This window comes from Macrobrachium rosenbergii, chromosome 55, assembly GCF_040412425.1.
Source record: "Macrobrachium rosenbergii isolate ZJJX-2024 chromosome 55, ASM4041242v1, whole genome shotgun sequence".
NCBI classification, from domain to species: Eukaryota; Metazoa; Arthropoda; class Malacostraca; order Decapoda; family Palaemonidae; genus Macrobrachium; species Macrobrachium rosenbergii.
Window position 1 is genome coordinate 78,959,877 of NC_089795.1, and position 12,786 is coordinate 78,972,662.

Below are 12,786 nucleotides of genomic sequence, written 5' to 3' on the forward strand. Positions count from 1 at the left end.
GCATAGCAACTATACAATCTGAACCACGTAATTTTTGTAGGGAGTATATTAATTGCCAGCTTTTAAGGATTAAATGGAAACTGCCGACCAACTGAAAGACGCCAGGAGTGGACATTGGCGAAATTGGTTGGTGTCTGGATCAGGAAATGACAGATGGCAACCTCCTGACTTTAGGTTTTTGACTGCATGGTCTGCGTTGAAAAAAAAAAGCGACCACAGATAAAATGAGAGAGCATTAATAATAACGAGACATTATTATTTTTAAGGGGACGGATTGCATTTGTATAACAACAAAAGAAAGGTCATCGAAAGCATATGGATATATTTATGGAAAGCTGTTTAACAGAAGGAATATTTAGGATACTCTCTGCGCCTAAAAAAAAAAAAAACATTTGAAGCATATCATTTTAATGTTGCTATTTTTATTTCTGTCATAATTATTGTCATCATCATTATCCAATTCTTTCCTTTTACGAGCATTACGATTGTTCACGTTTACCTGCCGTTCTGTTAAAAATTTCGTACACACGCGAAAATCAAAAGTCATTGTCGCTGGAAATTCAAAGCGGTTCCACTGTCACAGAAGGAATGAATCCTTTTATGCGAGAGAGAATCAGAGAAAATCTCCCTGCGAAGGCTCTCCCACTCGGAGCTGACATAATTTTTCTCGCAATCTTCAATGGAAAAGGAAATGACCTGATTCCAAATCCAAATGGCCTAGTTTCCTTGAATCTGAGGCGCTGTGCACCGCGTGTGGTTTATGTATTTTGCAAAGAAGCTTTTTCCCTCTGAAGATTAGCGAAATCCTTGACCCAGATTGCGTAACTGGGCTATTTTGCAGTGTTGGTGGGACGTTGAATTGCCTTACTCGTTTTGTGTAATGCATGCATTAAGTCAGTTATACACTCTTTCAAGTATTTTTCAGTTTGTTGTGGAATTCGTTTATTTCATGAGGTGGTGTGGGACGAGGTTAATTATGTAGCAGTTACTGTCATATTGTTTTCATCCTTTTAGGAGATACATCATTATCATTTCATATTCTTCATTTGTTTAAAGCAATGTATTTTCATCTTTTTCAAAGTCCCCCTAATTAACAGGATATCGTTATCTTACTATTTTATTGTAGCAGTACGCAAGAAAATATTCAGTTTAAAGTCCTGAGATTATTTTGTAAACTTTGCTTGCTGTTCAAAAGTATATGTTTGCAAAGTTTGTATTGTGTCATAATTTTCACCACTTGCATGAAAGCCGCTCACTTTTGTTGTATTCATGTTACGTTTTGTTATATTCAGTCGTTTGAATGACAGACACTTCTCAGTTGCATCAGAAATTCGTTTCATCAACAGCTGTTTACGTCAGTCGCTTCAGTCAGTTGTTTCCCATTTCGCTGTTTTACCCAGATCATCCTTTCTACTCTGATTTCTCTTCACTTCGGACATTCAGTATAAGTTGCTTCGCAGAACGCACGCCGGATCGAATGGGATTTTGCCTCACTTTCATCCTAATAGTTCATGTGAACTGTGTGGAAACGGCGCTGAGATAAACGTCATCGCCATCAGTGGATTCAGGAGAATGTGATTCAGCCAGAAATTTCAGGAAGAAGAGGATTAACTGCCATTCGTTTTTTTATTTATTACTTTTCTGTGAGTTTTACTCTCTCTCACTCTCTCTCTCTCTCTCTCTCTCTCTCTAAGTTTTAACCTTGGTTGCAGACATATATATATATATATATATATATATATATATATATATATATATATATATATATATATATATAATCTACTGGTCACTTTTACCAGATACATTTGTAATTGTAATAGCCACAATGCCCTCTTAGAGGGCATTTGCTATTACAATTACACACACTCACACACACACACACACACACACACACACACACACATATATATATATATATATATATATATATATATATATATATATATATATATATATATATATATCTCTTGTAGTTCTCTCTATTGATCACTAGAGTACATAGTATATATATATATATATATATATATATATATATATATATATATATATATATATATATATATATATATATATATATATATATATATATATCAGGTTCTCTCATTGATCACTAGAAACGTGTGTATGTATATAAATAATATATATAATATATATAAATAATATATATACCTATATACTGTATATATATCTATATATATATTATATGGGTGTGTGTGTCGAGGGATGTATATGTATAGATAGATGAATAGATATGATTGTTTAGCATCTTTTGATTGTATGTTTTTTCGTGTTTTTTGGCAGCATAAATTTCCATGTTACGGAAGCTTGCTTAACAAGTATGAGTGCTCACATTATGAATAATAAAAAAAAAAGGACATAGTGTGTCCGACTTGATGACGAACAGAAAAAGAACCCGAAGAACAGCATTTCAAAGAACACCAGTGACGCAAAAAGGCTATACGTATTTATAATCCATTATCGCCAGTGCCCAGAACAGTGGACATTATAGGCGTTTGCTGTGACCTCAAACGGCTGGTTGGTGCGAGTGACTTAGCAACCAAAGAGTTAGCAGAGGAACAAGCGGACTTTTTATCTTATCGTTCTCGACTCATTACCTCAATCTGGCATCAGCTCTGAATTGCTCAATGCTTTCCCTGTCGTTTCGGGAATTTGCATTTTCGTCATTCCATTTCATTGCGTAGCGTTCCAGCTATGCATGAACTGGACCTTTCAGTTTATTCCGGTTCATATTGTAATGTACGTATGTATGTGTGTATATATATATATATATATATATATATATATATATATAATGTATATATATATATATATATGTGTGTGTGTGTATACATACATACATACACCTATACATACATACATACATACATACATACATACATACATACATATTTCTGCCTATCAGACTCTATCCATCCATCCATCCATCTATCTATCTTATATATATATGTGTGTATGTGTATATATACATATATATACATGTATGTGTATTATTCCAGCGAGAATCTTTGGACCGCCGCTTTTTTAATATCCTTTCTTCTTTTTTCGTTAATTCCATTTTTACAATGGCATTTTTTCCATTCCCGTCGGCTGTACATCAAAAAATATTTTTATCAGACCTGCATCAGGCATCGGGTGACAGCGATGTTAAATGTGAAAGGTTTTCAAAAGTTTATTTTGTATTTTATATTCGTGCAATACTTTAAGGTTCTGATTTCTCCAGAAACTAATATAGATCGGTGAATTACAATCAGTGAACAGGGCATTAAGCGTTTTTCAAACCAATAGATAATAATGATCGAAAGCGTTGGGTTTCTTTTTTTTATGACGAACGAATAATGCATTTGCTTAAATGCTGATTCCCACCTACATTCCGTTGAGCTTCCATCACGCCCAAAAAATAATAATCCATAAAATAACGATAACTTGGCAATGATTAGAAGAAAATTATTCATCGTGACATGTATTCAACGACCGAAATGGGCCTTGGTTTAGACATCTGCTCTAGGAATTCATAGGCGTGAGTCATAGGCACACATCATCATGGGGTTATAGACATTCAGCCATTATCTCATTTCAGTACAACACTGGGCCGGCTCTGAATATTTAGAACGCACTTTCAGCTTCGCCCGAGTCCTACTCTCATGTCATGCCTATTTACAAAGGGTTATTTGGTTGTCCTGTAGTAATTGATTATCCATCTTAAATTTTTAAGAAATTACAATGCAACTAATGTGAATAGTCAACAGTAGAGATACTATTATTTAGTTAAAGTTAAAGTCCTGCGCCTCTGTAGCCTCATAGGGCAGGCGCTGATCTTTTGTTTCTTAGGCCGACAGCCAGTGGGCGGACAGGTCCCAATGCCTATGACACGTGGCCAGTGTGTCGCTAGGCCCACTGTCCATTATTTAAGAAGTTTTTTTTAATGTTTATGAGATGAATTCTATGTTGCACTAGAATGCGGCTTCTGTTTCACGACTTGGTGTAAGAGTGTCATTTCTGTATGCCATTCATTGTCTAATATCTGTACTTTCATGAACTTACAGTATAGTCAAGTAAAAAAGTATAATCGTACATGAGCCGTACCAAACCCATTTAAATGAAAACTTCACCAACCCACAATACAGTAATAATAATAATAATAATAATAATAATAATAATAATAATAATATAATAATAATAATAATAATAATAATCCTATTTCCATTTTTATTTCATTTGCTATTTATTTTTTTCTATTTAATTATTAAGTTATTCCATATTTAGAATTTTAATTGCATCATAGTTTTCTTAATTGTAATTGAATGGTATTTGTAATCTGAATCGTACAAATAGATGAAAAAAAAGTAATAATAAAAATTTCTGATAACCATAAACATTTTGAGCACATCAAAACTGCTATTTGATGCTGCTGACAAGTAAGAGCTCCCTCATTTGTATATGAGTATATCCATGTGTGAATCCAACTATATATAAGGCCTAAACATACTACAAATATCAAAGGAGTTTACATAAACATTCATTAGAGTATTCCCCTCCATAACACAGAATCATGAAGGAATACTTACATAATTCTTTCTAAAAATGACTGATTGTATATACCAGTATAGTGATATATTCCTGGGTAATTTTTACATGGTTACCTGAATTGCGTTCATATCTCGACGTATTCATCTTCATGAATGGGAATAAGGTAATTATAAAAGAATCGCCTCTTTTTTTTCCTGAGCATAAATATGAACTTCCACTATCGTATAAACTAGACCATACATAATACACACACACATATAGATAGATAGATAGATATAGATATGTATACAGTATATGTATAAATATATGTATGTATATATATATATATATATATATATATATATATATATATATATATATATATATATATATATATATATATATATATATATATTATTTTCAGAGTGAAAACAAGGTGTTGATCATCCAAATGCAGGTAACTGCGTAGACTTGAAGACAATCAAACAAACAGTTCCGTAGGGGGGTTAGTGCCGTCAGTGCACCCCACGCGGTGCACTGTAGGCATTATTTGAGGTTCTTTGCAGCTTCCCTTCGGCCCCTAGCTGCAACACCTTTCATTCCTTTTGCTATACCTCCGTTCTTATCTCTTTCTTCCATCCTACGAGGTTTTCTTCCTGTTACACCTTTAGATCCTTTTTGCTGTCAATTTCCGTTTCAGCGCTGAATGACCTTATAGGTCCCAGTGTGTGGCCTTTGGCCTACATCTTATACTCTAATCAAACACACAGAGAAAAGAAAGGTGAACAATGGAAGTGAACTTTCTTCAAAAGCAAAAAAGAGCTTTTCGTATGTGAGATACAAAGTATCAATAGAAGCAGAAGACTTATGAGAATTCCACAGCTCCATAGACGAAGGGAAGAAACACAGAACCAGCCAATGTAGACATTGCTGACGTCTCCCTGGTGAGGTATATGATGTAGTAAGGCTTTAGACGGGTTTTACGTTGCCGTCTGAGGAGGCTGAGTCTATTTTTAGAGCTTCAGAGCGAGTTGTTGTGTTGCGCTGTTTGGTGAGTCTACGTTCTGTGTGTGTGTGTTTTTTTTTTTATCATTGCACGCTCACCTGTAGACTGCTGTCAAATAACAATGATTAAGGAAAGCAGAGGATGAGTCTAATGAAGAATGTGAACTTTCAGGGTAAAAATTCACTGAAACGAATTTGAACATTTACCTAAATATCGTTATTCATAAAGAATATATAAGATACAAAGCTCCAAGCTGAATGACAGAAAATCAATCATTGCAGAGAACGATTTTAAAGAAATGTGAACTTTCACGGTTAAAAATCCACTGCAATTTATTTGAACATTCATATAAATATCATCATTCACTTATAGTAAGTTACAAAGCTTCTAACTCAATGACAGAAAATCAACCATTTCAACCGAAATTTGAAAAGGTTTGTAGGGCTTGGTGGATGCTCCAGTGATTCTGCTGCCCAAGGTTCAGTCAAACCAGAATTTCCCGGCCGGATCACGTGATGTGCATAAAAGGTAAAGGGACGGGGTCCCCCAATAGCCTATGCGGGTAGTGGGTGGGGTACATCGTGGGTCCTGTCCGAGAGCCTGACTTGGAAACAATAATATATTCTCGTGCGATGACGTAGTGTTCCCGCAAAGGCCCCATTAGAGTACTAAATCTCTGTATTATTATTATTATTATTATTATTATTATTATTATTATTATTATTATTATTATTATTATTATATGTCTGGAATACGAAAACTTTATGCCTTTCTCATAATGAATAAAAAAGTTAATATTTTGCTTTTAAAAATATTATTATTATATTGTTATTATTATTACTTAGATTTAAGTATACATTTATTGTAACACTTCGAATTAGAATGTTTCAGAAGTATTCTGTTTATCGAAAATCACATGCACAAGTCTTGATAAAGCATTACACTCAACTGATGTATAAACTCATACACAAGTACAAAATACCACACATACTCGTAAACAATGTATGTATGTTTGTGAAGTACAAAAACCACACACACTCATAGACAACGTATGTATGTTTGTGAATCAAAAGGACGAGTATAAATGAAATCCTCCACCCACTTCTCGGCCCAGGAACACAGCCTGGGGCCAAGCTTCCGAAAACTTCCATTGCGTCGGATGACAAGGAATTCGCCTGATTTAGTGAAGTATTATGAAATAAACTTTAGCGTTGGATGACAGAATGCTATAGTTATCGAGAGTGTCTGAAGATGAGATGAAAAACGAAACCTATGTTAATATCGTTTTGTTAAAAAAAAAAAAAAAAAAAAAAAAACTATGGGTAAAAAGATCGGTTTCTTCCCCCACGGGACAACGAAAATATGGCAACCGTCAAGATCGACCTCGGGACATCGGCCTAAGCGTAGAAGGGATGTCATCCTTGGAAATTTATTGTTTGGTGTTTTTTTTTTTTATTGCAGGCCATTTTTATTTCCCCTTGCTCTGTTCCTCTTCGTCGATCTGTGACATTTTTTAACAACATAAAACAAAAAAGAAAAAACAAAGGGATAGCAATAAATAAGTCAAGAGAAAAAAGAACTTGTTTTGTATGGTACAGGCAGTGCGTGAAGACCACGAATGACAGTGTTGATAAGAGCTACACTGCCCATAGACAGTGACAGGACTCTCAGTGATGATGGAATGAGGGGGGGGGGCATATTTTTATCAACCGCGAAATAACTCTGAAAATAAGAGCGAGATATCTTGTACTTTGTGACGGGTATGTCGCTTTCTCTGAAAACAGGAATGTGTCTCATTTCTTTTACTTTTACAGTATCCTTGATGATCACATACATTATTAAGAGTGCATGTCTAGATAGAAATAAAAATCATGAAGTTGAAGTGAGTCTAAGTTAAGAGTCACATGATGTAAAGCGTATAATAGACTTATAATACGCATGCCACTTAATTGCGGATGTATTAAAGTTACTCTTAGATGTCATGTTACGCTGATGCACCAAATGTTGGTTGAAAGAGACCTGGTGTGCAAAATATGGGCTCGTAGGTTAAAAGCCCAGGTAGGCTGGAATGAATTACAGCCGGGTGTCGGTTGTGAGCCCCCTTCTTCTCGGCTTACAGTGAACGTCTTTGCAAGTGAACGCCCTCAACTCAGGTTCCCGCGCTCAGTGCTCAGGTGAATAGAGGTGGAGGAGGAGTGTACAGTTTGTTGTCGCTTGAGAAAAAGACGTCGGGTGAGTCTAACGCTTTGTGCATGTGTGTGGATTCAGGTTTATCCGATTAAAGCAGCTTTTCCTTGCCGATAATCATTGCTTTTGTTGAAAAGAATTTCATATTCGTTTGTATACAGGGTATTTATAATGTTTCATCTTGCCAAAGAACAAGCTTGCTCACCAGGTGTAGCGATAGGGAGGCTATCGTAGGCTTAGACAGGCTGCGAAGATCGTTCCGGATTTTTAGACCTTTTAGTCAGTTTCATTCTCATGACTTTCATTACGTGGTTTTGGCAAGTTCAGATATTCAGTAATCACAGATTTTATTTATTTTTTTTAGTCTGAAGTAAGAAGTTATCTGCCTTCCAAACATAGTATATTACTGCGGAGTATGTGTAAAAGATATAGCACATTCAGTAGCAGCTAACTGATGGTAACGCCTATTATTATTATTATTAGAAAGAGCACTAGTTTGCTTTTAATATCACCGGTATTCAAACACATATCGCTGTTTGTTCACCTACACGAAGTACATTTACGAACAAACACATTTTAGGTGTATTAGATGCTTATATGAAACACTCCAGGTAAACAATTCGGTAGAAGCTCAGACCTGCCTTAATTCACAGAGACTAAGGGAACTAATTATCCAAACGAAAAGGCACATTACCATTTAAATATACCGACAAGTATCGTTATAGTGTTATCAGCGTTTGATACATCGGCCAGGTGTTGATCAAATGTAAAAATACTGGATGAACTATTTAGTTCTGCGATTAATTATGAAATTCGTGTAGGTGATTTTGATGCGTTGGGGGTCGTTGATAAGTTTTCTGTCTCTCAGACGCCAATGTTTAAGCATATATAATAGATTTGTATCTCCAGCTGATGTTCCATGGCTAAACGACTTGTAATCGCAGCTGTTATCCAGATTTTTATTTCATGCATTATATATATATATATATATATATATATATATATATATATATATATTATTATTATATATATATATATATATATATATATATATATATATTATACACACACACATACATACTGTGTATGTACAGTATATACATATATATATATGTATATACTGTATATATAACATGTATGTATGTATGTATATATATATATATATATACATACATACACATACATACATTTATATATACCCCGAAGTATTAAGCCACAAATATCTCTTGATAGCTGAATGGCCAAAGTCGCTGTCTATCGTTGTTTCTAAACCAGGCCATGGTTCGAATCGTTGGGTGTAAGTTATTCCCAAGGTACAGAGAATTCGATATTAAATTATATTTATGGCTTAATATTTTTGAGTGTCAGTAGCCCATAATTCCAAACATCGCGAACGAAATACATAGATGAATTCAAAACGTAGAGGATATTCCATAAACACTTTGAGCTAGAAGCAAACCATATTTTTATTTTGACTTTAAAGTCGCAAACACTTTGAGCTAGAAGCAAACCATATTTTTATTTTGCCTTTAAAGTCGCAGAGAAATTAAACAACTATATTCTCGCCTTGCTGTATGGCGTGAGCGTCACTACTAAGCTAAGAGCATAGAGATTCTATCTACAAAACCTCAGCAATTTATGTTACAAAACTACGCACTCACGTCTCTGTGTGATGTTACTTTTGTCTGATAATAAACGCTTTGATTTTGAGATGTGATTTGGTTCAAATATTTTCAGTTGAATCTGCATTTCAAGCGAAGTCTACATTATATTTCTCATAGGCTTTCTTTATGCGGGAGTGTAGTTGTCACGTGGATAGGTTTTTGACTCGTTTTATAAATTCGGGTTTGTTTCTGAATAGTAATAGCAAGGCGGTGTGTCTACTTATTTACACACGAAGTGAGATAAAAAAAAGAGCAAAGCATTTTTCTGATCAAATCGACACTATCTGATATGATAGAGGCAATATTGAGATGCTGGTGCTTGTTTATGAAAGAGCTGCTGGAGGTATTTTAGGAAATATAATTCGGAATTCTTGGATATTAAATGTCCCAGTAGGGAAAAACGACATTATATGCCTTGGTCTTCCAGCTTCGGTATTCGTTCCAGGAAATACAAATCACAGTAAGTTCGTCCAGACGGCTCGTGTTTTCTCTGCTGTCTATTTTATATTATATATTGTATTCGGTTTTTGTCAAACTAGACAGATCTGGTCGCATTGCGCAGTCAAAGATCATTTTGTTGTAATTTTTATTGAAAAGGCAAAGTTTGGTCATCATTTCACGAGACACTTACGTTATCCTTACTGAAGTGTGAAAAATATTTTAATGAGAGATTTTCTTTTCCTGATAGTATTGTTGTTGTTTTTGTTGGTTTTTATTAGCACATGGAATCAGGCTGTGCTCAACGAAAAATTTTACTTGATACAAAACGTTTCATATCCAAGCAGAGCAAAGAAAAGTTTATCATGTATATGCAATAGATTTCATAAGCTTGTCTAATAAAGAACATCACAACAACAACAACAACAACAATAATAATAATAATAATAATAATAATAATAATAATATTGAAGAAAAAGAAACCTCTCCGTAATAATAGTACTGATAACCAAGACAATGAAGTCTGCACATTATTATTTAATCCCAGAAAGTGTAATTTTTCGTAAAGACCGCCATCCCTTGTGGAATTTCTTGGACAAACACGTCAATAAATGTAATAAGTTGATATCAGAAGGATATTCGTTAGATTTTATGCGTGAACAATCATTCTTAATTGTCAGCTGAGATCAAGAGTTGAATGCAATAGAAATTCCCCAGAGAATAATGAAATTGAATCGTGGCAGAGGCAATAATATAATTTTTTTCTGAGCCGCTAGAAATATCAAATCTGAAAGTCTAACTGGCTAATTCTGCGGCATCAGATTTACGTGATTTGGAATTTGATGAGATGAGGATATTCTAATGACAGACGGTATTGCATAAGGTCGATGAAAGAACGAACTCTGATTTCTCCAGACGTAAAATGATTTTAATCCAGTTAAAATAATTTCTCACAGAGGATGAGACATTGCAAAATCCTTTTTCGCATTTGGTTTTTAGCTATTATTTAGGTTTTGTATGGTAATCTTTGTGTTTTATTTGAATATAAAATAGGCTTTTTCCCACCACTGTAACAAGCAGATGAAATTCACAGGTCACTGCTGCTGTCAATACTTTGATAGCTTAATATACATTTGTCTGCTTTTGTGTATATGGTACAGTTATTATCACTTTGCAATCTCATTACTAAAATTTCACTGCCAACAGTTGACATAACCCTTCATAGATTAACTCTTGAGCTTTCTGTGTTTGTGTGTCTGTGTGAAGAAAGGGATGAACTAAACTGATGGAGCTACTTTCATTAACATTTGTTTAAAACGTAGTATAGAGACCCGTTACAGCACGATGCCTTTTGCGGTAAAGAAGTGAGGATACAGGAATCATTTAACGAATCCTCTAATACCTTTCCAATTTAAGTAATCCCAGGACAATTTGGAAATTTACTAAGATAAAGATGGTAAAAAATGAGAATGCACAAGGAAGCATATCTAATCTGATAGGCATTATCTTTGTTCTGATACAAACGCGAGGACGAAAGTAAATACCGATTTACGAGGGAACATAGTATTAAGAATTCACATAAATCCTGATAGTCTGCTCAAGTATAGGTTTTGATTTAGTTATGCTTTAGAGCACAGATGTTTTCGAGAAATCTTGAAGAATTTGATAGGATGCCCAGTTATGCCATAGTGTACCGAGATGTTTTAGATGTTTCCCGTCGCCTTCCTAACTATGGGACTGTATGTTAGGGTACTCCGTTTACTTGTTTGCGTAGCAATGGCTATGGTCATATAGGCCGATTTGCTCGGAGAATCTTGAAAAATTTGGTAGGGCCAGATAGACAGTGGGACCCCTAGTTGCTTTTAGATGTTTTCCTTCACCTTTCTCACGGCTTTGTTGTGTCGTTAGGGAACATTTGGAAACACTTGTATTTCTACCAGAGGAAAGATGGAACACTTGTGATTTAGAGTAAAACAGTATGTTCATCATATTATTTAGTATTTTAAATATTTACTAGTCAACATTCGTACTTCAAGCGTTCCACTATCGGTAATTCGCCCGTGCCTGTACACTTAATAAATTCAATATGGTTAGGTTGTGGAAGATTTTGAGAGTAGGATCGAGGACCAGTAGAAGGAAAACAAGCTCTGACGTTCGTTCCATATCAAAGATATTTGCAGCTAGTTTACTTAGGGGTATCTCCACGGTCAGTAAACAAGACACGCCAGGTCTGTCAAAACAAGGCCTGTTTTGGAACTTGCTCGGAAGGAAGTGTCCATCTCTGTCCACGTGTCATTTCCATTGCTTCCTGTAGACCCGTTTGAAACTAGTTTTCCCTTGGCGCCGTCAACAAATGTACCTTGAGGCATGCCCTGTCTAATCCAGTCATAATTTATTCAAAGTACGAAAAGTCAAATGCATATTAGTATAGGTTGTATATGTGAAGGGGTACATGACCTTGGCGGAAATATTTTTGCGAAATTATGCAGACTTACGATTATACGTATTACCTGTGTGCTTGGATTATCATGGTTACCAGCACCTACGTGTGTGTATGTGTATGTGTGTGTGCGTATGTGAATGTGTTAACAGTAAGGAATACTTTACCAAATGCAGTGCCACGTGTGACGCGAAATGCGCTTGCTTAATCCTAACATTTTATGAATTTATTTTTCCCTCCTTTGATGTTTTTCCTTTTGCTATTTCCGATCCTATTTATTCTTTAATAATAAACTGATGTCCGAATGAGAGCTCTCTCGTTTCTGCTACTTCTTATAAAGTTTGGTGATTATCTTACAAATGTTACTTACCAGTGAATGTATCGAAAAAATAGCATCCGTGTTTGTTATGTTTTCCTTTTTGTATGTTTTCTTTTTGATATACCATTCAGTGAGTGATCGCCACCACGTGTTGCCCATCCCTTTTACCCTTTAGTCGGAATTTTCCTTGTGAATTCCTAAATAA

The 12,786-nt window shown here is 34.9% G+C and overlaps 1 protein-coding gene across 1 annotated transcript in view; it reads left to right on the forward strand.

Annotated features, from left to right (window-relative positions):
• Window positions 1–7,663: 7,663 nt before the first annotated feature.
• Window positions 7,664–12,786, forward strand: part of LOC136835479 (uncharacterized) — a 32,751-nt gene continuing 27,628 nt past the window's right edge. The window contains exon 1 of the mRNA XM_067099044.1: window positions 7,664–7,765. The gene's annotated coding sequence lies outside the window, so the exon portion shown is untranslated. The remainder of the gene's footprint in view (window positions 7,766–12,786) is intronic.